The sequence below is a fragment of the Nerophis ophidion genome, linkage group LG26 (assembly GCF_033978795.1).
Source record: "Nerophis ophidion isolate RoL-2023_Sa linkage group LG26, RoL_Noph_v1.0, whole genome shotgun sequence".
Taxonomy (NCBI): Eukaryota; Metazoa; Chordata; class Actinopteri; order Syngnathiformes; family Syngnathidae; genus Nerophis; species Nerophis ophidion.
In genome coordinates, this window is record NC_084636.1 from 16,507,506 (window position 1) to 16,535,101 (window position 27,596).

General features: G+C 37.6%; 1 protein-coding gene and 1 long non-coding RNA gene across 2 annotated transcripts in view; one reads left to right on the forward strand and one right to left on the reverse strand.

The window, feature by feature from the left end:
• LOC133543486 (uncharacterized) overlaps window positions 1–27,596 on the reverse strand; it is a 112,674-nt gene that overhangs the window by 25,852 nt on the left and 59,226 nt on the right. Inside the window, exons 2-3 of the long non-coding RNA XR_009804390.1 lie at window positions 1,021–1,084; window positions 103–186 (exon numbers count right to left, since the gene is read on the reverse strand). This is a non-coding gene — a long non-coding RNA (uncharacterized LOC133543486). The remainder of the gene's footprint in view (window positions 1–102; window positions 187–1,020; window positions 1,085–27,596) is intronic.
• Window positions 1–27,596, forward strand: part of yjefn3 (YjeF N-terminal domain containing 3) — a 113,581-nt gene that overhangs the window by 24,950 nt on the left and 61,035 nt on the right. The gene's annotated exons all lie outside the window — the stretch shown is intronic.

Consider the following 27,596-nt stretch of genomic DNA (forward strand, 5'->3'; position numbering starts at 1 on the left):
TTTGGTTGTTTAGCTTCTCGTGCGGTCGGCACACTTTCCTTTTGTTTGATTCCCGTCTTTTTTGTCATTTGTAGGATTTATGACAATAAATCTTATTCCTACCTTCACGCTTTCGTCCGGAGTTGTCCGTTCTGCATCTTGGAAGAGCGACCCCGCAGTAAGATTCGACCCCCACGTGACAATCACCTAATAACAACAACATTAACAAACTAGGGGTGTTGGAAAAAATTAATTCGAATACGTTTTGCAATTCAGAATCGATTGTCATTTTTTAAAAATCGATTTAAAAAAAAAAAAATATATATATATATATATTTTTAAATCAATCCAACAAAACAATACACAGCAAAACCATAACAATGCAATCCAATTCCAAAACCAAACCTGACCCAGCAACACTCAGAACTGCAATAAAGACACAAACACGATGCAAAACAAGTCAAAAGTAGTGAAACAAAAATGAATATTATCAACAACAGTATCAATATTAGTTATAACTTCAGCATAGCAGTGATTAAAAATCCCTCAGACATTATCATTAGACATTTATAAAAATGAAAAAAAGAACAAAAGTGTCACAGTGGCTTACACTTGCATCGCATCTCATAAGCTTGACAACACACTGTGTCCAATATTTTCACAAAGATAAAATAAGTCATATTTTTGGTCCGTTTAATAGTTAAAACAAATTTACATTATTGCAATCGGTTGATAAAACATTGTCCTTTACAATTATAAAAGCTTTTTTTTTTTTTTTTAAATCTACTACTCTGCTAGCATGTCAGCAGACTGGGGTAAATCTTGCTGAAATCCTATGTATTGAATGAATACAGAATCGTTTTGAATCGGAAAAATATAGTTTTTTAATCGAGAATCGAATCGAAAAAAAATCGATATATTATCGAATCGTGACCCCAAGAATCGATATTGAATCGAATCGTGGGACACCCAAAGATTCACAGCCCTATTAACAACACTTGCACATGATGAATGGTAAAAAAATGAAATAATCTACATTACCTGCAATTCTCACTTTAAGCTATTCAGGCTTGTGGGCGTCTTGCCGGCAGCGGTCAAGTCTGTTCTGTGGAAGGACACAGGATGGAGATGACAGTATTGGAAAGTAGGCGTGTAGAAAAGCAGCTTTTAATCATGCTAGAGAATGCTCGGATTATTTTTCTCCCGTTGTCACAATAAGTACATCCATGATGATCACATGACTATTGTGTGACAATGCAAAGCCAAGGTGATGTTGTCCAAAATGTGTTTTTTTTCCTCCGTTTTGCCGCCTGGAAAGATTTTTTTTTCTCCCCCCTCGCCCAATTCCCAGTAATTGGCTTTTCTGTCTGCTTGGCTCAGCTGAGTTGATTCGGGAGTTCTTGTTTTTGTTTTTTTTCTCTCCACCCCCATTGCCAATTGTGTAAATGTCTTTTATGTCGCTTTCCCGCGTACCGCGTACCCCCCCCCCCCCCCCCCCTGCCAGTGGTTCACATACATATACATGAAAGTTGCCTGGGAAAACAAGTGCTAAATTTAGACGTGCCAACACGTCTTTCATGGTGTAAAAATTTGCAGTTTTTTTTAATTTCAATTGAACAATCGTCGAGCCTGGCAAAAAACAGAGACAGCCTCTTTCCCAGAGCTGTCCATCTTGAACAGGTTTGGGCAATTATTTTGAGTCGAGGGCCACCTTTAGAGAAAAAAAAAAGTGTCTGAGGGCCGTGATATCTATTTTTAGAAACACTAATACACAACCTGACAATAATGTCTGATTGAATGCAAAAAACTTTCTGACAGACCGCATTAAAAAATATAATGTAATTTTCCTTTTTTCTATGAACAATAAAACACTGACTATTGACAAAATATGAATGTCACACCCCCTTTCTATTGACATATTTTACAATCAAGTGAAACACAACAAAAATGCAACAGTGAAATATGAACGCGAAGGGTACAAAATAAACCAACCTACAATCTGATACATCACTAAGATTTAGAACTTTGTTGTGAAAAATGTTGTGGCTCGTCTGAGCGGCTGTGATGTAGATTAGCATAGTAATGAATTAGATTACCATAGTAACTAATTAGATTACCATAGTAACTGGTATATTCTAACCCAGGGGTAGGGAACCTATGGCTCTAGAGCCAGATGTGGGTCTTTTGATGACTACATATGGCTCTCAGATAATTACATTTATATAGCGCTTTTCTCTAGTGACTCAAAGCGCTTTACAAAGTGACACCCAATATCTAAGTTACTTTTAAGCCAGTGTGGGTGGCACTGGGGGAAGGTGTGTAAAGTGTCTTGCCCAAGGACACAACGGCAGCGACTAGAATGGCGGAAGCGGGAATCGAACCTGGAACCCTCAGGTTGCTAACACGGCCACTCTGCTAACCGAGCTATGCCGAGCAACCGTGTAATACTCTTCCATATCAGTAGGTGCCAGTCAGTAGCTAATTGCTTTGTAGATGTGGGAAACAGCGGGAGGAAGAGTGCAGGTAAAAAGGGGTCTAATGCTTAAACAAGGGGTAGGGAACCTATGGCTCTAGAGCCAGATGACTGCACCTGGCTCTCAGCTAAATCTTAGCTGACATTGCTTAACACGATAAGTAATGAATGATTCCGCTGGTAATCACAGTTTCAAAAATAACGTTCAAATCATAAAACTTCTCATGCATTTTAATCCAACCATCCGTTTTCTACTGCACCTGTTCACGATGTCGCGTTAATGGTAAGAAGTATTATATTTATTATTGGTTAGCTTTTAGAATAACAATGTTGTTAAAAAGAATAAGAGACTTATTATACTCTACAAATGTTGGTCGTACTTAAAAATGCACAAATTTAGTTGGATTCAGTGTTGAAAAATGTTATATGGCTCTTATGGAAATACATTTTGAAATATTTGGCTTCCATGGCTCTCTCAGCCAAAAAGGTTCCCGTCCCCTGTTCTAACCATTGAAATACTTTGTACAGTTGAAAACTTTCGGTCATTAGAAAACGTCACTGCACATCATAATGGGAGCGACACTTTCCATCATAAAGGGGAACATCATCACCAGACCTGTGTAAGTGTCAATATATACCTTGATGTTGCAGAAAAAAGACCATGTTTTATTAACCGATTACCAAACTCTAAAAAGGTGTAATTTGGCGATTTAAACGCCTTTCAATTGTTCGCCTGTTGGAGCAATGACCTTTCACCCGTGACGTCACATCGTGAAGCGACCGGCCACTTTCTCAAACACATTACACACACAAAGTCAAATCAACTGTTATTTTGCGTTTTTTCGACTTTTTTCCGTACCTTGGAGACATCATGGCTCGTCGGTTTGTTGTCGGAGGATGTAACAAGACGATCAGGGACGGATTCAAGTTGCACCAGTGGTCAAAAGATGCGAAAGTCCCTCGTTTGTTCTGCACACTTTACCGACGACAGCTATGCTACGACAGAGATGGCAAGAATGTGTGGATATCCTGCGACACTCAAAGCATATTAATTTCCAACGATAGGGTCAACAAAATCACAAAGGTGAGTTTTGTTGATGTTATTGTGAGTTTTGTTGATATTATTGACTTATGTGGAGTGTGCTAATCAGACATATTTGGTCACGGCATGACTGCAAGCTAATCAATGCTAACATGCTATTTAGGCTAGTTGTATGTACATATTGCATCATTATGCCTCATTTGTAGCTATATTTGCATCCAGCCTTTCCCTCCACCCATATTCAATGCCAAACAGACACATACCAATCGTTGGTTAGAAGGCGATCGCCGAATTCGTCCGCGCTTCCTCCCGTGCCGCTGTCTGTCGTGATATGGCTCAAAAGCTTCTATTTCTTCAATTGCGTTTTCGGTACCTGCCTCCAATCATCCGTTTCAATACATGCGTAATCTGTTGAATCGTTTACGGCGCTGAAATCCGTGCTAATATCGCTATACCTTTCTGTGCTATCCGCCATGTTTGTTTCTGTGTGGTCACACTGTGACGTCACAGGATAATAAACGGATGGATATATCCCCATTTTCTACCGCTTATTCCCTTTTGGGGTTGCGAGGGACGCTGGCGCCTATCTCAGCTACTATCAGGCGGAAGGCGGGGTACACCCTGGACAAGTCGCCACCTCATCACAGGGCCAACACAGATAGACAGACAACATTCACACTCACATTCACACACTAGGGCCAATTTTAGTGTTGCCAATCAACCTATCACGATGGTTAAAATCAGGCACTTTGAAGCCGTTTTTCGGGATATTGCGTGATTGGTAAAATTTTGAGAAAACTTCGAAAAATAAAATAAGCCACTGGGAACTGGTTTTTATTGATTTTAACCCTTCAGAAATTGGGATAGTGTTCCCCTTTAAAGATCTAAAAAACAAACATTTGGGAATGTCCGGTGGGCCAGATTGAAAAGCTTCACGGGCCGCATGTGGCCCCCAGGCCTTAATTTGCCCAGGTCTGATCTTGAACTCTAACTTATAATAATTCCCCCCTATACAATATCCTACCCTAATACCCAACAGTGCAATATTACCCACCGAGTGCAATACGTCCGACTCTGATTGCTATCACTCCGGTACTCTTGTCTTGTTCTGTATATTGTAAAGTATTTTGTATATCGTTTTGTATATTGTACAGGATTGCTCATTATTTTATTGGATAGTAGTCGATTTCAATTCTTAGTTTTATCTTTATTACTTCTTGTCCCATTTACAGTGGGGCAAAAAAGTATTTAGTCAGCCACCGATTGTGCAAGTTCTCCCACTTAAAATGATGACAGAGGTCTGTAATTTTCATCATAGGTACACTTCAACTGTGAGAGACAGAATGTGAAAAAAAAATCCAGGAATTCACATTTTAGGAATTTTAAAGAATTTATTTGTAAAGTATGGTGGAAAATAAGTATTTGGTCAACCATTCAAAGCTCTCACTGATGGAAGGAGGTTTTGGCTCAAAATCTCACGATACATGGCCCCATTCATTCTTTTCTTAACACGGATCAATCGTCCTGTCCCCTTAGCAGAAAAACAGCCCCAAAGCATGATGTTTCCACCCCCATGCTTCACAGTGCTTCACATGCTTCTTCCTCCAAACACGACGAGTTTAGTTCGTACCAAAAAGTTGTATTTTGGTTTCATCTGACCACATGACATTCTCCCAATCCTCTGCTGTATCATCCATGTATCCATTTTGGTATAAACTCAACTCGTCGTGTTTGGAGGAAGAAGAATACTGAGTTGCATCCCAAGAACACCATGCCTACTGTGAAGCATGGGGGTGGAAACATCATGCTTTGGGTCTGTTTTTCTGCTAAGGGGACAGGACGATTGATCCGTGTTAAAGGGGAACATTATCACAATTTCAAAAGGGTTAAAAACAATAAAAATCAGTTCCCAGTGGCTTGTTATATTTTTCGAAAATTTTTTCAAAATTTTACCGGTCCCGGGATATCCCTAAATAAAGCTTTAAAGTGCCTTATTTTTGCTACTTCGAAACCACTATCCATTTCCCTGTGACGTCATACAGTGCTGCCAATACAAACAACATGACGGTTACCGCAGCAAGATATAGTGACATTAGCTCGGATTCAGACTCGGATTTTAGCGGCTTAAGCGATTCAACAGATTACGCATGTATTGAAACAGATGGTCGGAGTATGGAGGCAGATAGCGAAAACGAAATTGAAGAAGAAATTGAAGCTATTGAGCGAATAGCTATTGACGCTATTCGGCCATAGCATGGGTGTACCTAATGAAGTGGCCCATAGCATGGCTGCCTTATTAGCATCGCCGGTAAAATGTGCAGACCAAACGATCAGGACTTTCGCATTTTGTGACACTGGAGCAACTTAAATCCGTCGATTGGTAAGTGTTTGTTTCGCATTAAATGTAGGTATCTAGTTTCAAATGTACATACAGCTAGCGTAAATAGCATGTTAGCATCAATTAGCGTAGCATGTTAGCATCGATTAGCTGGCAGTAATGCCGTGACCAAATATGTCCGATTAGCACATAAGTCAACAACATCAACAAAGCTCACCTTTGTGATTTCGTTGACTTAATCGTTGCAAATGCAATCTGCAGGTTATCCATACATCTCTGTGCCATGTCTGTCATAGCATCGCCGGTAAATTGTGCAGACACTCCGGCACATTCGATGGGGGTCTGCCGGCAAATTTCTTGCCAGTGGTGCAACTTGAATCCCTCCCTGTTAGTGTTGTTACATCCTCCGACAACACACCGACGAGGCATGATGTCTCCAAGGTTCCAAAAAATAGTCGAAAAAACGGAAAATAACAGAGCTGAGACCCGGTGTTTGTAATGTGAAAATTAATATGGCGGGTGTGTTACCTCGGGGACGTCACGTTCTGACGTCATCGCTAAAAGACCGATAAACAGAAAGGCGTTTAATTTGCCAAAATTCACCCATTTAGAGTTCGGAAATCGGTTGAAAAAATACATTGTCTTTTTTCTGCAACATCAAGGTATATATTGACGCTTGCATAGGTTTGGCGATAATGTTCCCCTTTAAGGAAAGAATGAATGGAGCCATGTTTCGTGAGATTTTGAGCCAAAACCTCCTTTTGTCAGTGAGAGCTTTGAATGGTTGACCAAATACTTATTTTCCACCATAATTTACAAATGAATTCTTTAAAACTGCTACAATATGAATTCTTGGAAGAAAAAATTTCACATTCTGTCTCTCACAGTTGAAGTGTACCTATGATGAAAATTACAGACCTCTGTCATCATTTTAAGTGGGAGAACTTGCACAATCGGTGGCTGACTAAATACTTTTTTGCCCCACTGTATTTTTATTCCATATTTGTTCCCACTTCCGCACCTTAAATTGGAGTCCTTAATCTCGTCAAATGCATTTATAATGACAATAAAGTCCATTCTATTCTATACAAATCCAACCAGCCGGGCAGCGGAAGTGCGGAGGAATTTTTTTGCCTCTCGGATATGTTTTTGAGCAGTTGCAAAGACTGAGGAGATGCTGATGCTGAGGAGACAAAAGGCGGCATCTTGGAGAGAGAGCGGACAAGGGAGGAGAAGGAAAACAACGCCTTAAAGAGAGCTTGAACAGACGCAAATGTGCGTCGCAAATGAAGTAAAGTTGCACTCATTTACATACTTGGCTAGTCACCAAAACTATAGAGCATACATGTGACACCCTGTAGAAGCTGAGGCCACCATCTCAAAGCAGTGACTTTGGCTTCGAATAACAGCGATCATCGATAAACAGGCTTATAAAGGGGCCATTGCCATAGCAACCCCAGCTCAGCCACTTCAGTGGCGTGCAAAAATGACGGCGAGGTCAACCTGTTGCCAAAAATAATCTGCACACGGAGGATCAGGCTCTTCAGCCTCACAGATCACACCTTTTTGCACCATGTGACTTTACATCGAACCCCCGCCCATCCCCCCCCCGCGCCGCACTCCTACAGCTCGCCAATATCTCAATCGTTCTAGTCTTATGCGCTGTATGAATTAGGCAGTTGTCGTACGCTTTGCTGCACAACACACGTGACACAACATTGTGTTCTTAATACAGGAAGCGCCACAGGCACGGCAGGGCTAGTGGGGACGGTACAAGCCTGAGGTGGCCTTCATGCACATGGACCTTTAGGATAATGTGGGTCACGGTGTTGCTGATAGAAGGTTAAGGCACAAGATCCTATCACATCCAATTGGACCACAAAAAATGTCATATTTATTGTAGCTCAATTCAATGTATTAGTCCTATCATATTAAAGGCCTACTGAAACCCACTACTACCCACCACGCAGTCTGATAGTTTATATATCAATGATGAAATATTAACATTGCAACACACGCCAATACGGCCTTTTTAGTTTAATAAATTACAATTTTAAATTTCCCACGGAGTTTCTTGTTGAAAAAGTCGCGGAATGATGACGCGTGCGTGTGACGTCACGGACTGTCAGGAAATATTAGCGCAGCACCACTTGCGGCTAAAAGTCATCTCTTTTCATCCCGCAATTAAACAGTATTCTGGACATCTGTGTTGCTGAATCTTTTGCAATTTGTTCAATTAATAATGGAGAAGTCAAAGTAGAAAGATGGAGTTGGGAAGCTTTAACCTTTAGCCACACAAACACATGGTGATTCCTTGTTTAAACTTACCGGAGGTGAAGCTTTACTATGGATCAGAGCGGTCAAGCGAACATGGTTCCCGACCACTTGTCAACCGGCAGGTTTCGGTGAGAAAATTGTGTTAAAAGTCGCCTCTTACCGGCGATCTGTGGAGTTTGCGCCGTCCTTGTATCTGCCGTGAGTTGCCTCAAGACACCCGTGGACACACCCTTCCGACTATCAGGTACTATTTAACCTCACTAAAACACTAGCAACACAATATAAAGATAAGTGATTTCCCAGAATTATCCTAGTAAATGTGTCTAAAAACATCTGAATCTGTCCCAATGCAATCGCCTTTTTTTTTTTTACTTTATTTATTTCTTTATTTATTTCTTTATTCTATTCCTTCGCTATCAATATCATCATCCACGAATCTTTCATCCTCGCTCAAATTAATGGGGAAATTATCATTTTCTCGGTCCGAATAGCTCTTGCTGCTGGAGGCTCCCATTAAAAACAACGTGAGGACGTGAGGAGCCCTCACACTTGTGACGTCATCGTCTGCGACTTCCGGTACAGGCAAGGCCTTTTTATCAGCACCAAAAGTTGCAAACTTTATTGTCGATGTTCTCTACTAAATCCTTTCAGCAAATATATGGCAATATCGCAAAATGATCAAGTATGACACATAGAATGGACGCTGCCCAGGCCTTCGGGCCTGGGCAGCGACGGCTGCGGTGCTTCCAGACACACTCCCTCTTATTTAAAGAGTTGACTTTAAATAAGAAAATCTAATTTCAGTAGGCCTTTAAGGCTCATTATATTGGATCCCTCGTAAATGTCTCATTATAATTATATTCTACAAACCAGTTAAGTTGGCACGTCGTGTAAATGGTAAATAAAAACAGAATACAATGATTTGCAAATCCTTTTCAACTTATATTCAATTTAATAGACTGCATAGACAATAGACTTAAACTTTTCAGTTCAAACTGAAAAACGTTATTTTTTGCAAATATTAGCTTATTTGAAATTTAATGGCTGCAAGACGTTTCAAAAGAAACAAAAGACGAGGATGCTCATCAAACACTTATTTGGAAAATCCCACAAGTGAACAGGCTAATTGGGAACAGGTGGTTGCCATGATTGGGTGTAAAAGCAGCTTCCGTGAAATGATCAGTCATTCACAAACAAGGATGGGGCGAGGGTCACCACTTTCTGAACAAATGCGTGAGCAAATTGTCAAAACGTTTAAGAACAACATTTCTCAACCACCTAATGCAAGGAATATAGGGATTTCACCGTCTACGATCCGTAATATCATCAAAAGTTTCAGAGAGTCTGGAGAAATCACTGCACGTAAGCCACAATACTACGGACTTTCGATCCATCAGGTAGTACTGCATCAAAAAGCGATATCACCGCGTGGGCTCAGGAACACTTCAGATAACCACTGTCAGTAACTACAGTTCGTCGCTCCATCTGTAAGTGCAAGTTAAAACTCTATTATGCAAAGAGAACGCCATTTATCAACAACATCCAGAAACACAACTGGCTTCGCTGGGCCCAAGCTCATCTAAGATGGACCAATGAAATGTTCTGTGGTCTGACGAGTCCACATTTAAAATTGTTTTTCGTAACTGTGGACGTTGTGTCCTCTGGAACAAAGAGGAAAAGAAGTATCTGGATTGTTCTCGGCGCAAAGTTTAAAAGCCAGCATCTGTGATGGTATGGGGGTGTATTAGTGCCCAAGGCATGGGTAATTTACACATCTGTGAAGGCACCATTAATGCTGAAAGGTACATGCAGGTTTTGGAGCAACATATGTTGTCATCCAAGCAACGTTATCCTGGACGCCCCTGCTTATTTTAGCATGACAATGCCAAGCTATGTGTTACAACAGCGTGGCTTCATAGTCAAAGAGTGCCTGTAGCCCAGACCTGTCTCCCATTGAAAATGTGTGGCGCATTATGAAGCCGAGAATACCACAGCAGCTGCAGCTGAAGCTGTACATCAAGCAAGAATGGAAAATATTTCCATCTAAAAAGCTTCAAAAATTGGTCTCCTCAGTTCCCAAATGTTTACTGAGTGTTGTTAAAAGGAAAGGCCATGTAACAGTGGTAAAAATGCCCCTGTGCCAACTTTTCTGCAAAGTGTTGCTGCCATTAAATTCTAAGTTAATGATTATTTGCAAAAGAAAATTAAGTTTCTCAGTTGGAACATTAAATATCTTGTCTTTACAGTCTATTCAATTGACTATAAGTTGAAAAGGATTTGCAAATCATCGTATTCTGTTTTTATTTACCATTTATACAATGTGCCAACTTCACTGGTTTTGGCTTTTGTAGTTTTAAGTTTACGGGACACATTGTAACAATACTAGGACTAACCATAACAATTCCATGGTATTTTCAGAATAAGAAGGCCTTGCTAAGGGTCAGGCTGACACATGCATTTGTTCTCCAGACAGAGCAAAGGTTGAAGATAAATAATTAAAAGAGCGAGAGTATTTAAGTGTATATTTGCTGCAATATTTTACACATTATTTGTTCATATCCTATATCCGTTTTATTACACAATCCTCTTCTAGTTTTCCCATTCATAATCTAGTCCTATTAAAGACCCACCAATTTTGGTTGACTTTAGCGGCAATGTTGGTCCTGACCGTTTTGTTTTTCTTTATTGTCTCCTCTGACAAAACTTTTCGTTTCTTTGGTTGTTTTGGAGCTTCTGCCATGATAGCAGTAATTGCACATTGGCCTTTTTTTTTTTCTGGTGGCACACATCAACTTCCGTTGATGATGTTGATTAAACAAATGAAAAAGGGATGAGTGACATACTGTAAAGCAAGTCGGCATTTTAGTAGTTTTTGTGTGACAGTGTTCCTGCCACCTTCCTCAATGTTAAGTGCCTGCAAAGGCAATACAGACCCCCCTCAGGCCATGACAGAGGTGTCAATCTACTTGTTGTAAGCAGACTTCTCATTCCAAAAATTATGAAAATATTTTGTGAAGGTCAAAAAGTTACTTTAACTTATGCTATTTATAACATTCTCTATATCATATTAAAATTATTATGGTTCTGGGACCTCGCCTTTGTTCTTCTTATTTCATCCATCCATCCATTTTCTACCGCTTATTCCCTTTCGGGGTCGCGGGGGGCGCTGGCGCTTATCTCAGCTACAATCGGGCGGAAGGCAGGGTACACCCTGGACAAGTCGCCACCTCATCACAGGGCCAACACAGATAGACAGACAACATTCACACTCACATTCACACCAATTTAGTGTTGCCAATCAACCTATCCCCAGGTGCATGTCTTTGGAAGTGGGAGGAAGCCGGAGTACCCGGAGAGAACCCACGCATTCACGGGGAGAACATGCAAACTCCACACAGAAAGATCCCGAACCTGGATTTGAACCCAGGACTGCAGGACCTTCATATTGTGAGGCAGACGCACTAACCCCTCTACCACCGTGAAGCCCCTTCTTATTTCATGTCATTTTATAATATATCACTATATCAAATTCCCATCTCAACTGATTGAATCTCCTTTCAACAAAAGATATATATATATATATATATATATATATATATATATATATATATATACTCTTAAGACATTTTAGCAAAAACTTTTTTTCCAAAAATATGCATTTTCTGCAATTTTCGGGTTTTGTCGGGACTCCTAATGACGTTTTGAGACATCTCCTACAACTACAGCACCAGTACTGTGCTGCTGGAGTAAATCCGTTTGTTTGAATTTTTTTTCTGCGAAAAAAAGTTTTCCAAAAATATGCATATTCTGCAATTTTCGGGGGTTTTCGGGACTCCTAATGACGTTATGAGACATCTCCTACAACTACAGCAGCAGTACTGTGCTGCTGGAGCAATTTAGTTTTTTTTAATTGTTTGAACTTTTTTTTTTAGCGAAAAAAAGTTTTCCAAAAATATGCATTTTCTGCCATTTTCGGGACTCATAATGACGTTTTGAGACATCTCCTACAACTACAGCACCAGTATTGTGCTGCCGAAGCAAATACATTTTTAAAAAATTTTTTTTACGACATTTTAGCGAAAAAATGTTTTCCAAAAATATGCATTTTCTGCCATTTTCGGGACTCATAATGACATTTTGAGACATCTCCTACAACAACAGCACCAATATTGTGCTGCTGGGGCAAATCAGTTTTTTTTTTTTTTTTAAACTTTTTTAGCAAAAAAAGTTTTTCCAAAAATATGTATTTTCTGCCATTTTCGGGTTTTGTCGGGACTCCTGATGACGTTTTGAGACATCTCCTACAACTACAGCACCAGTATTGTGCTGCTGGAGCAAATCTGTGAGCACTTTGAGTATCTAATAATAGAAAAGCGCGATATAAATCTAATCCATTATTATTATTATTATCCGTTGTTTTTAATTTTTGTACAAGTCTCCCCCCATACGATATTTTAGCGAAAAAACGTTTTCCAAAAATATGCATTTTCTGCCATTTTCGGGGTTTCCAGCACACCTGTGAAGTGAAAACCATTCCAGGTGACTATATCTTGAAGCTCATCGAGAGAATGCCAAGACTGTAGGAAAAAGCAATCAGAGCAAAGGGTGGCCATTTTGAAAAAACTAGAATATAAAACAAGTTTTAAGTTATTTCACCTTTTTTTGTTAGGTACATAACTCCACATGTGTTCAGTCATAGTTCTGATACCTTCAGTGACAATCTTCAAGGTGAATAGTCATGAAAATAAATAACACATTGAATGAGAAGGTCTGTACTATATGGATGGATACTTGTGCTTATCTACCTTCATATACAACACGCACACACACACGCACACACACACGCACACACACACGCACACACACACACACACACACACGCACACACACACACACACACACACACACACACACACACACACACACACACACACACGCATATAATGTAGTAACAAACACATTTATCACAATATGTAGTATGTACAGTAGAATATTTATCGTGTTTTGGTTATTTTAAACTTTAACTGAATTACTTTCCTGGGCGAATTGATTTCAGTGCTCATAGGAACGTACTTAGTACTTCTCTTAACAAACACATGTGTTTGCGACCCATAATACTCATACTTTCTTACAAATTAGTATTCACAACCCCTATCTTTTTGAACCTGAATATACGGAGGATGAACTACTAGTTATAGAAACTGTGCAGGCACAAAGTGAGGATAAACGGTGTGCCTTTGGGGTGGAATTGGGGCGCTTGCCATTGTTACGCCAATAACTTGTGTTTCAAGGCAGACATATCTTGTGTTTACAATAAGTTGCATGAAACTTTTTCTACATTTTCATATCCTATGTAATCTCATGAGCATAATGACAATGACTATGTTACCATGCACTAAATTAGTCTGATTTCCTATCCTCCTATAAAAATGGATGTAGAGGCTTATCATATCTGTGCCACCATCTGCCACCCCTACTTTGTACACACACACACACACACACACACACACACACACACACACACACACACACACACACACACACACACACACACACACACACACACACACACACACACACACACACACACACACACAACACCCGCCGATTTATCTGTGAAAGGTCGGCCACATGCCAGTTGAACGTGGCAGCCCTCTGGTCCCTCTCATGGTTCTCCCTGCTGCTGTGCTAATCAATTATACACATCCTGCACATTGTGTGTGTGTGTGTGTGTGTTTACACTTAGAAGTGTGTGTGCACGTGTGTCCACACCTTAGCACAAGGGCGCGGCACATCTTAACAAACTTTTGACCCACAAATTGTGCCGAGCAACAGACACACATACATAAAATAGCCAGGCACGGAACTATTTCTCAGCGTGTGTTTATTCCAGCCGGCACGTTAATACACTGACACACATCATCATGTCCCATCATGCATTGCTTCAAAACTACGGCATGTAGTAATGTCCAAAAACATAACAGAGACGAAGCAGAAGAACGAAGAAGAGACATGGCGACGACGAGGAAGAATAAGAAGTACGATTGCAAGTTCCAAGATGAGTGTGAAAAAATAATTTCAGTTCATCCAGGACAGCTCGAAGGGGAAGGGGTATGCTGCCTGCAAATGTTGTATATCAGACTTCTCCATTCAACACGGTGGCCAAACAGATATTCATGAACGGATTATATATATATATATATATATATATATATATATATATATATATATATATATATATATATATATACACACACACACACATGTATATATAAATATATAAAAATGTATATGTACATACATATATATATATATATATATAAAGATGTGTGTGTATATATATATATGTACATATATACATAGACGTATATACACATATATACATACACACATATATGTATATATGTATGTATGTATATATATATATATATAGATGTGTGTGTATATATATATATGTACATATATACATATACAAATTTATATACATACACACACATATATATATGTATATATATACACACTAGGGGTGTAACGGTACGTGTATTTGTATTGAACCGTTCGGTACGGGGGTTTCGGTTCGGTGCGGAGGAATACCGAACGAGTTCAACACGTACATATGAAGTAGCCGCCTATCCTAAAGTCTTAACAAGCTGCTCCGCTCCGTTCTGCCTCTGTGTCTGTACACAGCACCCTGCATTGTCCCACCCACACAACCATCTGATTGGTTACGTACAAAGCCAATCAGCAATGCGTATTCAGAGCGCATGTCATCAGGGCTTTAGTGCCGATGTCGAGCAGATAGGTCTTTAGCAGGGGAGCAACTCTCTCCCCCCAAATTATATTCCAAGTCAAATACTTTCTAAACATCACTATGAACCCGTGGACCTTCTAGAAACAAACTGCAGCTCAGCTCACTTGCAGTCCTGGCTTTAGGTGAAGGCTAGTTAGCTTTAAGCGAAACGTTAGCTCATTTTGCAGTGTGTGTGTTACGGACAGTGTTGATTGAGGTGAGTTGAAGCAGCAAAAAAGGACATCATATTAAATGAAGAGTTTCTGTCTCTGATAGTGTATAAAATAATTTAAGTGCATCATAAAGCCTACATAAACTCCATGGTGGTCAGGGATGAATTTTCGGCTATAGTTACATTAATCATTAGTAATGTAGCAGCCTAGTTTTGAATGGCAGGGTCCATGCTATCACATGTTGATAAAAATATAACACTTACATAATAAAAATCAACTACAGGCTTCTCCAATGCTGTAATAAATTAAGCATGATGAGTTGACTTGAAACTGCTTAATGTTGCACTTTTTATGTGTAGAAGAACAGTTGTCATTTTATTTCATCTAAGCAACAACTTGAGGCAGTTTAATGTGGATTAACGTGGGCAGAATTATTATAGTGTTCCCAATGTTAGAAGGATCAAGCCATTGTTTACAAATTTGGTAAATAAATCCCCAAAAAGTGTATATTTTGTTGTTTTCTTACTGTACCGAAAACAAACCAAACCATGACCTGTAAACCGAGGTACGTACCGAACCGAAATTTTTGTGTACCGTTACACCCCTAATACACACACACACACACACACATATATATATATAAATACACACACACACATATGTATGTTTGTGTGTATATATATGTATGTATATATGTGTATATATTCATATATAGATGTGTGTATATATATGTACATATATACATAGACATATATACATACACACACACATATATATATATATGCATACACACTAAATATGCGCGGATAGGAAATTATATCATCCGCAACCGCATCACTAAAGTGGTCATCCACCCACCATCCACCCGAACCAACGTTTTATCAAAGCCACACCCGCCTGCCACACGCCTGTTGTTATATATCTAATATAGATGATGCAATGGCATTAGTGAGGTTAGAAAGTGTAACTCCCTCCAAATAGCACAGACACAATGGCTTTCTTGAACTGATTTATTTGAAGGCTTACTTTCCCTTCAAATTCACCGTGAAAACTGTAATAAATAAAGCACGTTACAAACGTAAAAATAATAACATGCACAGCATGTGGATCAAACATTTTACTAAGTAAAATACCAACAAATGACAAATACCTCGTTGGCCTGCATGCTTATTTTAGGAGGAAATTGTGATCTTCTGGCTCTTATAGCTCAAACGCTTAAAGTCCTTGTGACACTTTTTGGTCTTTGTTACGATCAGTCGCTCTCTTTCTCCCTTCTCATGCATAAAAAAAATGTGTACTCATGCCCGGAAGTAGCTTCCTTACATCCATCGACAGACCAAACGAGACACTTCAAAATAAAAGTATGCCCACATATTGTTTCAAAGAGTGCTGTTCGTTTTTCGTATGTGGGTAACAACATTTAACTATTTATAAATGGTTGATTTCTATAGGCTAGTAAGGTAAAGTGTTGTACCTGACAAGTTTGGGCTACCTTGCTTCTGCAGCCTTCATCAGAGGTGTGACGTGATGTTAGCGGGACGTTGTCTGTTATATGGATTATACCATCAAGTGTTGTCAGGTACAACACTTTACCTCCTAGCCTATATAAATCAACCATTTATAAATACATGTCAGGCTAAATGTACCTCTTCAACATAACATTTAACTATGTATAATGTAGCGGCTGGCTACGGGGTGTTAGCCAATGACTTTGGCTGGGGGGCGGGACTTCCGGGAGAGATAGGGAAGTGACGTTATCGACAGGAAGTGAGAGTTTGCGTTGTCCCGGGAAAAGCGTTAGAGACATGAGAGCTGTTGTGTGGTTGTAAGACATCTTGTGCAATAAAGACAAGACAAACGAAGAAGTTTTATGAGCCTACATTCCTGGGATTATTACAATATATATTTCCGAATTGGTTCAACCGCCAACCGCCCGAAACTATTTAAAATCTATTTTTTCGTCATGTCACCCGCCCGAACCGCGGTTTATTCGCGGACTCCGCGGTTGTGACTGCAAACCGCGCATCTCTAATACACACACACACATATATAAATATATATATATACATACATACACATACATATATGTGTGTGTGTGTGTGTATATATATATATATATATATATGAAACACCCTGAAATTATACAACCCCCCACTACCCCTAAAACCCCCCCATCTCCGGAATTCGTAGGTCTCAAGGTTGGCAAGTATGGTTTAAGGCAGGACTTTGGGAAGGCCATTCTAAAACCTTAACTAAACAAAACTGATCATGTATGTTGCTGTATGTATACTTTTGACCCAGCAGATTTGGTCACATTTTTAGTAGACCCATAATAAATTCATAAAAGAACCAAACTTCATGAATTTTTTTTTGTGACCAACAAGTATGTGCTCTAATCACTCTATCACAAAAAAATAAGAGTTGTAGAAATGATTGGAAAGCTCAAGACAGCCATGACAATATGTTCTTTACAAGTGTATGTAAACTTTTGACCACGACTGTATAACGAGTCACATCTGCAGTTAAATTCCGTGATTGGCACTTACTGTTTCTCTAATTGCAGGCCCTGGTTATAATTCCATATATGATTGCATTCACTCCTGCACCGCTAATGAGGTATATTTTATTCTCATCTTCAACAAAACCCCCTTTTTTTTTTTCCCCTCTGCAAAGAAGTTCAACTTTCTAGAAGTTAATTACAGCCAAGACTGAAGTTGATTGCAGCAGTCGGACGCCTTGAAGTCCTCCTGCTTCCAATTAACCACGGAGCACACAGCCCGGTCTTTATGGACTATTCATTTGGGGAAAAGCTGTAGTTAGGAGAAGTGTTTTTCAGAAGCAGGATGATGATAGCGGTGATAAAGATGGTGATGATTATTAACCTTTCGTTTTGCGGTCATGTCTTGTTTGATTATGTGTGGCATCCAACTTTCACGCAGCATAAATTGTTGTCTCGTTGCTATCGGCGAAACGACTGCAAACCTTTCCTTTGTACAATTTAAATCGGTCGATCACCATGGAGATGTAAATCACCCCAAATTCAATAAGGAGGAGCAGTAATTCCGGGGTTTTAGGCACTGAGCCAGCTGGAGCTGGAGCTTGTAATGCTGCTGAAGATTTTGCAGTATAGAAAGTGAAAGCAGCATGATGATCATATTTTGTTTTTAAAAGCATCTGCACGGACATGATGCGAGAATAAAGTGGACTTGACTAATTGTTTTTACAACATTGCACTCACTTGGCTGCCCCCAGCAGGCTCGAGTGGATCACAAGTCCCTGATTGATAAGAGTCATGAAGCAGGATGCAAGACCTCACACTGGGCACCCCAAATGTGAGCATATGGAGAGAGAACCCCCGCCCCCCTCCCCAATCCCCCCCAACTGCCAGATGAGACTACCGCTGTGCCACCTGATGCTAATGGCTGTCATCATCACATCACACAAGGGGGAGTGATATCAGCAGTTTGCAGATGCGGTGATTTTGCAATCGGTCCTGCTGATTTGGATCGGCTGCAACATTACAAGCCCTCAAAACTGTTGTTTTTTGGGGGGGGGGAATTTTGCCTATTGTTCACAATCCTTGTGAGGGACAAGTGGACAGGATTTTTTTTTCTATTAGGAGATTATAAGCTCGCAAGAGGCGGCAAACATTGCAGCTAATGGTAGTCACCTGTGTTGCCTTCAAAGCCCTTTACAACATCTTCAAAAACATATATATATATATATATATATATATATATATAAATATCTATACTGTATGTGTGTATATATATGTATATATGTACATATATCTCTATATATATAGACATACATATTTATACATACATATATACATACATACACACACATACATATATATATATACATACACATACATACATGTATATATATACATACATGTAAATATATATACATACATGTATATATATACATACATGTATATATATACATACATGTATATATATACATACATGTATATATATACACATACATATATGTACATACATACATACATGTATATACACATACATATATATACATACATACATGTATATATATACACATACATATATATACATACATGTATATACATACATGTATATACATACATATATATACATACATGTATATATATATACATACATATATATACATACATATATATACATACATATATATACATACATGTTTATATATACACATACATATATATACATACATGCATATATATACATACATATATATATACATACATGTATATATATACATACATATATATACATACATGTATATATATATACATACATGTATATATATACACACATGTATATATATATACATACATATATACATACATGTATATATATACATACATATATATACATACATGTATATATATATACATACATATATATACATACATGTATATATACATACATATATATACATACATGTATATATACATACATATATACATACATGTATACATATACATACATATATACATACATTTATACATACATGTATACATATACATACATACATACATGTATACATATACATACATATATACATACATGTATATATATACATACATACATACATACATACATATACATACATACATGTATACATATACATACATATACATACATACATGTATATATATATACATACATACATACATGTATATATATAGATGCATGTATATATATACATACATACATACATGTATATATACATGCACGTATATATATACATACATACATACATGTGTATATATACATACATGTATATATATACATACATACATACATACACGTATATATATATATATATATATACATACAAGTATGTATATACATACATACATGCATGTATATATATACATACATACATGCATACATGTATATATATACATACATGTATATATATATATACATGTATGTATGTATGTATATATATATATACATGTATGTATGTATATATACATGTATGTATGTATATATATACATACATACATGTATATATATACATACATGTATATATATACATACATACATGTATATATATACATACATACATGTATATATACATACATACATGTATATATATATATACATACATACATACATGTATATATATATATATACATACATATATATATACATACATACATACATGTATATATATATACATACGTGTATATATATACATACATACAGGTACATATGTACATGTAACCATTGTTTACAAATTTGGTAAATAAATAAGTGAAGTGAATATAATTATGTAGCGCTTTTTCTCTCGTGACTCAAAGCGCTTTACATAGTGAAACCCAATATCTAATTTTTACATTTAAACCACTGTGGGTGGCATTGGGAGCAGGTGGGTAAAGTGTCTTGCCTAAGGACACAACGGCAGTGACTAGGATGGCGGAAGCCGGGATCGAACCTGCAACCCTCAAGTTGCTAGCACAGCCGCTCTACCAACCGAGCTATACCGCTCCGAGCTATATAACCAAAACATTTATATTTTGTTGTTTTCTTACTGTACCGAAAATGAACTGAACCGTGACCTCTAAACCGAGGTATGTACCGAACCAAAATTATATATATATGTTTATATATATATATATATATATATGTAAACATATAGTAACACTTCAGAAAACCACTGTCACTAAATACAGTTCGTTGCTACATCTGTAAGTGCAAGTTAAAGCTCTACTATTCAAAGCGAAAGTCATTTATCAACAACATCCAGAAATGCTGCTGGCTTCTCTGGGCCTGAGATCATCCAAGATAGACTGATGCAAAGTGAAAAAGTGTTCTGTCTTCTGACGTGTCCACATTTCAAATTATTTTTGGAAATATTCGACATTGTGTCATCCGGACCAAAGGGGAAGCGAACCATCCAGACTGTTAATCGACGCAAAGTTCAAAAGCCAGCATCTGTGATGGTATAGGGGTGCATTAGTGCCCAAGGCATGGGTAACTTACACATCTGTGAAGGCACCATTAATGTTGAAAGGTACATACAGATTTTGGAACAACATATGCTAGCCATCTAAGCGCCGTCTTTTTCCTGGACGCCCCTGCTTATTTCAGCAAGACAATGCCAAGCAACATTCAGCACGTGTTACAACAGCGTGGCTTCGTAAAAAAAGAGTGCGGGTACTTTCCTGGCCCGCCTGCAGTCCAGACCTGTCTCCCATCGAAAATGTGTGGCGCATTATGAAGCGTAAAATACGACGACAAGACCCCGGACTGTTGAACGACTGAAGCTCTACATACAACAAGAATGGGGAAGAATTCCACTTTCAAAGCTTCAACAATTAGTTTCCTCAGCTCCCAAACGTTTATTGAGTTTTGTTAAAAGAAAAGGTGATGTAACAGAGTGGTGAACACCCCCTTTCCCAACAACGTTGGCACGTGATGTAGCCAAGTTTATTATTTGCAAAAAAAAAAAATAAAGTTTATGAGTTTGAACATCAAATATGTTGGCTTTGTAGTGCATTCAATTGAATATGGGTTGAAAATGATTTGCAAATCATTGTTTTCCGTTTACACAATTTCCCAACTCATATGGAAACGGGGTTTGTATATATATATATATATATATATATATATATATACGTATACACACGCACACACACACACACACACACATTGAATATGGGTTGAAAATGATTTGCAAATCATTGTTTTCCGTTTACACAATTTCCCAACTCATATGGAAACGGGGTTTGTATATATATATACGTATACACACGCACACACGCACACACACACACACACACACACACACACACACACACACACACACACACACACACACACACACACACACACACACACACGCGCACACACGCACACACGCACACACGCACACACGCACACACACACACACACACACACACACGTCAAAAGTTTGAATGAATTGAATTTCATGACTATTTACATTGCAGATTGTCACAGAAGGCATTAAAACTATGAATGAACAATGGTGAAATGACTTAAAAAAATGTTTTATATTCTAATTTCTTCAAAATAGCCACCCTTTGCAAACTCTTGGCATTCTCTTGATGATATTGGTTGAGCTATTTTTGTGTAACCCTGCCGACAAACAACAATGACAAAGAGGAGGTATTTAGTGCAGACGCTTTGCCTAATACTCCACATACAACTACTAGCAATGAATAAGTTAACGTTCCCTAACCCTTTTTTAAAAAAAAACAACCTTATTTTTAAGTTATTGTATTTACTGTATTTTAATTTACTGACAAACCTCAATATTTAATGTATTTTAGACCCTGACGATCATATACGCCTTCCCCCACACTGCTTTCCTTTGATTGATATTTGCGCCCCTTGTTTGCCAGCTGCAGGACTTCCTGTCAGCTCACACAATGGGGGGTTGACACATGATGAAAGTGGTCGGGGGGATAAATCATGTCAAATGACATGCATGCATACATGTATACACACCTGGCGATCATGTCGTCAGAAGCACACAACGGCGGTCTGCCTATAGGAATCTGTCACAGCATTAGTATCGTGCCACAATAATGATATTATTCTCATGGTGACGATGTTACAGCGGTGAAAATAGCATCCTCAACGTTGTTGACCTTGTCCTTTTGGAAAGAAAAATAGAAACACACACTCACATTCACACAGTCAATCCATTTAAGCGCGGTGAGTCATCTATTAGTGGGTTCTGCGAGATTACCGAAACGAAAGATGGATGACGGCGGATGAGCGCCACAGGGGACGTTAAAGACAGGAAATGGGAGCGCTAACTGGGCGGAATGGTGAGGCCACCTGGGTCTGATCAAAACAGAAGAGCAGCAGTGGTTACATTTTATTATAGATGATGTCATTAAAATGACTACTCAGACCGATGGATATGGATCTAGTGTGAGTGTGCGAGAAAATGCAGGTTTGTACTTGTCTACAGGGCTCTAAGACCATGGAATTTGATATTGAGATATTTTACCATTAATATCATGTGCAGCATTTGTCTTAATTTATATTATGAAGTTGTGGCAATCAATAAAGATATTCACCAAACAGGACCTCCGTTTTCTCAAAAGGATGACAAGAGGTATAGAAAATGGAGGGAAGGTAATAAAAATCACCCAGCTGAGGTACAAAACCCAAAACGAGTGAAGTTGGCATGTTGGGTAAAAAATGGTAAATAAAAACAGAATACAATGATTTACAAATCCTTTTAAACCTATATTCAATTGAATGGACTGCAAAGACAAGATACTTAACATTCGAACTGGAAAACGTTATTCTTTGCAAATATTTACCTATTTGGAATTTGATGCCTGCAACATGTTTTCAAAAAAACTGGCACAAGTGGCAAAAAAGACTGAGAAAGATGAAGAATGCTCATCAAACTCATATTTGGAACATCCCACATGTGAACAGGCTGATTGGGAACATGATTGGGTTCAAAGCAGCCACCATGAAATTCTCAGTTATTCACAAACAAGGACGGGGAGAGGGTCACCACTTTGTGAACAAATGCGTGAGCAAATTGTCCAACAGTTTAAGAACAACATTTCTCAACAAACTATTGAGAGGAATTTAGGGATTTCACCATCTATGGTCCGTAATATAATCAAAAGGTTCAGACCATCTGGAGAAATCACTGCACATAAGCAATGATATTATGGACTGTCGATCTCTCATGCGGTACTGCATCAATAAGCGACATCAGTGTGTAAAGGATATCACCACGCCAGCTCAGGAACACCTCAGAAAACCACTGTCAGTAACTTCAGTTCGTCGCTACATCTGTAAGTGCAAGGTAAAACTCTAACTATGCAAAGCCAAAGCCATTTATCAACAACACCCAGAAACACCACCGGCTTCGCTGGGCCTGAGCTCATCTAAGATGGACTGATTCAAAGAGGAAAAGGGTTATGTGGTCTGACAAGTCCACATTTCAAATTGTTTTTGGAAACTGTGGACGTTATGTCCTCGAGAAAAAGAACCAAGCTGTACATCAAGCAAGAATGGGAAATAATTCTACCTGAAAAGCTGGGTATACACAGTGGTAAAAATGCAATGTGTTTCTGCCATTGAATTCTAAATTAATGATTGTTTTCCAAAAAAATATAACTTTTTCAGTTCGAACATTAAATATTTTCTCCTTGCAGTCTATTCAATTGAATATAAGTTGAAAAGAATTAGCAAATAATTGTATTCTGTTTTTATTTACAAATTTCACAGCGTGCCAACTTCACTGCTGTTGTACTTGTCATGTGGTAAAAATTACTCAACTGCATTCATAAAATAAAAATATATGAAAAAAAAGATATGTTTGTTTGCAGTTGATTTCCTCCTACAAATGTTAGTCTCATTTACAATTCACGTCTGTAGTTGCTTTTGCAGTTTTTATGGTGTGAAGTTCATATTTTGTTCATAGTTATATTTAGGCATAGCAACCACACAAGAACACAAACCAACGCGATCTATTGTCCTTTCGATACGTTTAGTTCCGCTCTCTAACACAATAATATAGTAGAGAATAAATTCGATTGCATCACAGAAAGTTTCTCAAACAAATTCAATGTTCAAACAAACATTTTACAAAGTGATCACTGCACTTTTGCGTTTTGTTAAATTGTTGAATACAATGGTCCGATTGTATTCAACAAGATGATGAAAGTGATATTTTTAAGAGCTATTTCCTTTGACGCACTTTATTACCTTTATGAACCATTTCTTTCACGACTCTAAGTTATTTCCTATCTCTATATTTGAATGACTGGAACAAACAAGAACAAAATAGCATTTTATGCTCAAACTCTACACTCACTCTCACTTATTTTAATGTTATGCTCAAGCTGGTTGTCCATCGTGTGAATTAAGCCGCAAAAGAGAAAAACGGATATGACGTCATATTCAACCCAACAATTGAGAAATATTTTTCGAGTTCAGAATGCATAATATAATGAGTTAGACCTTCAAAAAGTGGTACCTCGGGTAAACAAAACCTTGCGGGATCAGAGTTAAGAGTCCGCATGAAGTGACTGGCATGAACGGTGACAGCCGCTCTGCTTGTTAATAAAGTGACTGAACTCTGAGGCTGTGTTTCTCCTTGACAACAAGTGAGGAATAATAATGCAACTTTGGAAGGACATGTTGCTGAACTTCCCAGCATTCCTTGTAACTCTTGTTGTACTACATATACATACACACACATATACATACATATATATGTATACATATATATATACATATATATATATACATATATATACACACACACATATACATATATATATATATATATATATACATACACACATATACATATACATGTATGTACACATATATTATATATATATATATATATATATATATATATATATATATATATATATATATATATATATATATATATATATATACTAGGGGTGTAACGGTACGTGTATTTGTATCGAACCGTTTCGGTTCGGCACGCGGGCGTACCTAACAAGTTCGGAAGCAGAAGTCTTCACAAGCTGCTCTGCTTTCTGCCTCTGTCTCTGCCTCATTGTCCCGCCCACACAACCATCTGATTGGTTACATACAAAGCCAATCAGCAGTGCGTATTCAGAGCGATGTAACAGCCAATCAGCAGTGCGTATTCAGACTTCAGAACGATGTCGTCAATGCTTTAGCGTCGAGCAGATATTCGTCTAGCAGGGGAGAAGCGGACTCTACCCAAATTATACTAAACACATCCCAGTAACAACTATTACAAACATCACTATGAGCCTGTTGACCTTCTAGAAACGTAAACTGCAGTTCAGCTAGCTCACAGTATAGGCTTGAGATGAAAGCTAATTAGCTTTTAGCGTAACGCCAGCTCATTTTTCTCTGTGTGTGTGTGAGTGTGTGTGTGCGTGCGTGCGCGTGCGTGTTTTAGGGGCAGCAAAGCCCTGTCTGTCTGTTATTTCATTGAACTCCATTGTGTTTAGGGATGAATAGTCTCTCCTATTGCAATTGTACTATTTTTCAGCTATAGTTACATGAATCATTAGTAATGTAGCAGCCTAGTTTTGAATAGCAGAGTCCCTGCTATCACATGTTGATAAAAATACAACATTTACAAAAAAAAAAAGTCAACTACAGGTTTCCCAAATGCTGTAATAAATTAAGCATGATGAGTTGACATTAAACAGTTTTAATGGAAACTGTTTAATGTTAAACTTTTTATATGTAGAACAAAGGTTTTTTCATTTTATTTAATCAATGCAACAATTTGAGGCAGTTTAATGTGGATTAACGTGGTCAAAATTATTATAGTGTTCCCAATGTTAAAAGGATAAAGCAGGGGTAGGGAACCTATGGTTCTAGAGCCAGATGCAGCTCTTTTGATGACTGCATCTGGCTCTCAGATACATCTTAGCTGACATTGCTTAACACAATAAGTAATTAATAATTCCGCTGGTAATCACAGTGTTAAAAATAACGTTAAAATTATAAAAAAATTCTCATGCATTTTAATCAAACCATTCGTTTTCTATCGCACCTGTTCAAGATGTCCCATTAATGGTAAGAAGTATTATCTTTATTATTGGTTAACTTTGGAATAACAATGTTATTAAAAGAAATATCTGGCTTACATGGCTCTCTCAGTCAAAAAGGTTCCCGACCCCAGGGATAAAGCCATTGTTTACAAATTTGGTATATAAATAACCCAAAAATGTATATTTTGTTGATTTCTTACTGTACCAAAAATGAACAGAACCGTGACCTCTAAACCGAGGTACGTACCGAACCGAAATTTTTGTGTACAGTTAAACCCCTAATATCTACACACACATGTACATATATACATATATATACACACATATATATATATACATATACATACACACACATAAATATACACACACACACATATACATATATATATATATATATATATATACATATATATATATATACATATATGCATGTATACATATATATACATATATGCATATATACATATATATACATATATGCATATATATATATATATATATATACATATATATATATATATATATATACACACACACACACACACACACACACACACACGCATGTACATGTATATATATACATGTATATATATGTATATATATATACATGTATATACACATACACACATATATATATACATACACATATATATACATGTATATACACATTCACACATATATATACATACACATATATATACATACACATATGTATATATATACAAATATATATACACACATATACATATACATGTAAATACATATATATATATATATATCCATACACATATATAGAAATGTATATGTATACACATATATACAGTACATACACACATGTACATAAACATACACACATAAATATATATATACACACATGTACAAACATACATATACATATATACACACACACACATATACATATATATATACACATATATATATATACACACGTATATATACATATACACACACACATATATATAGACAC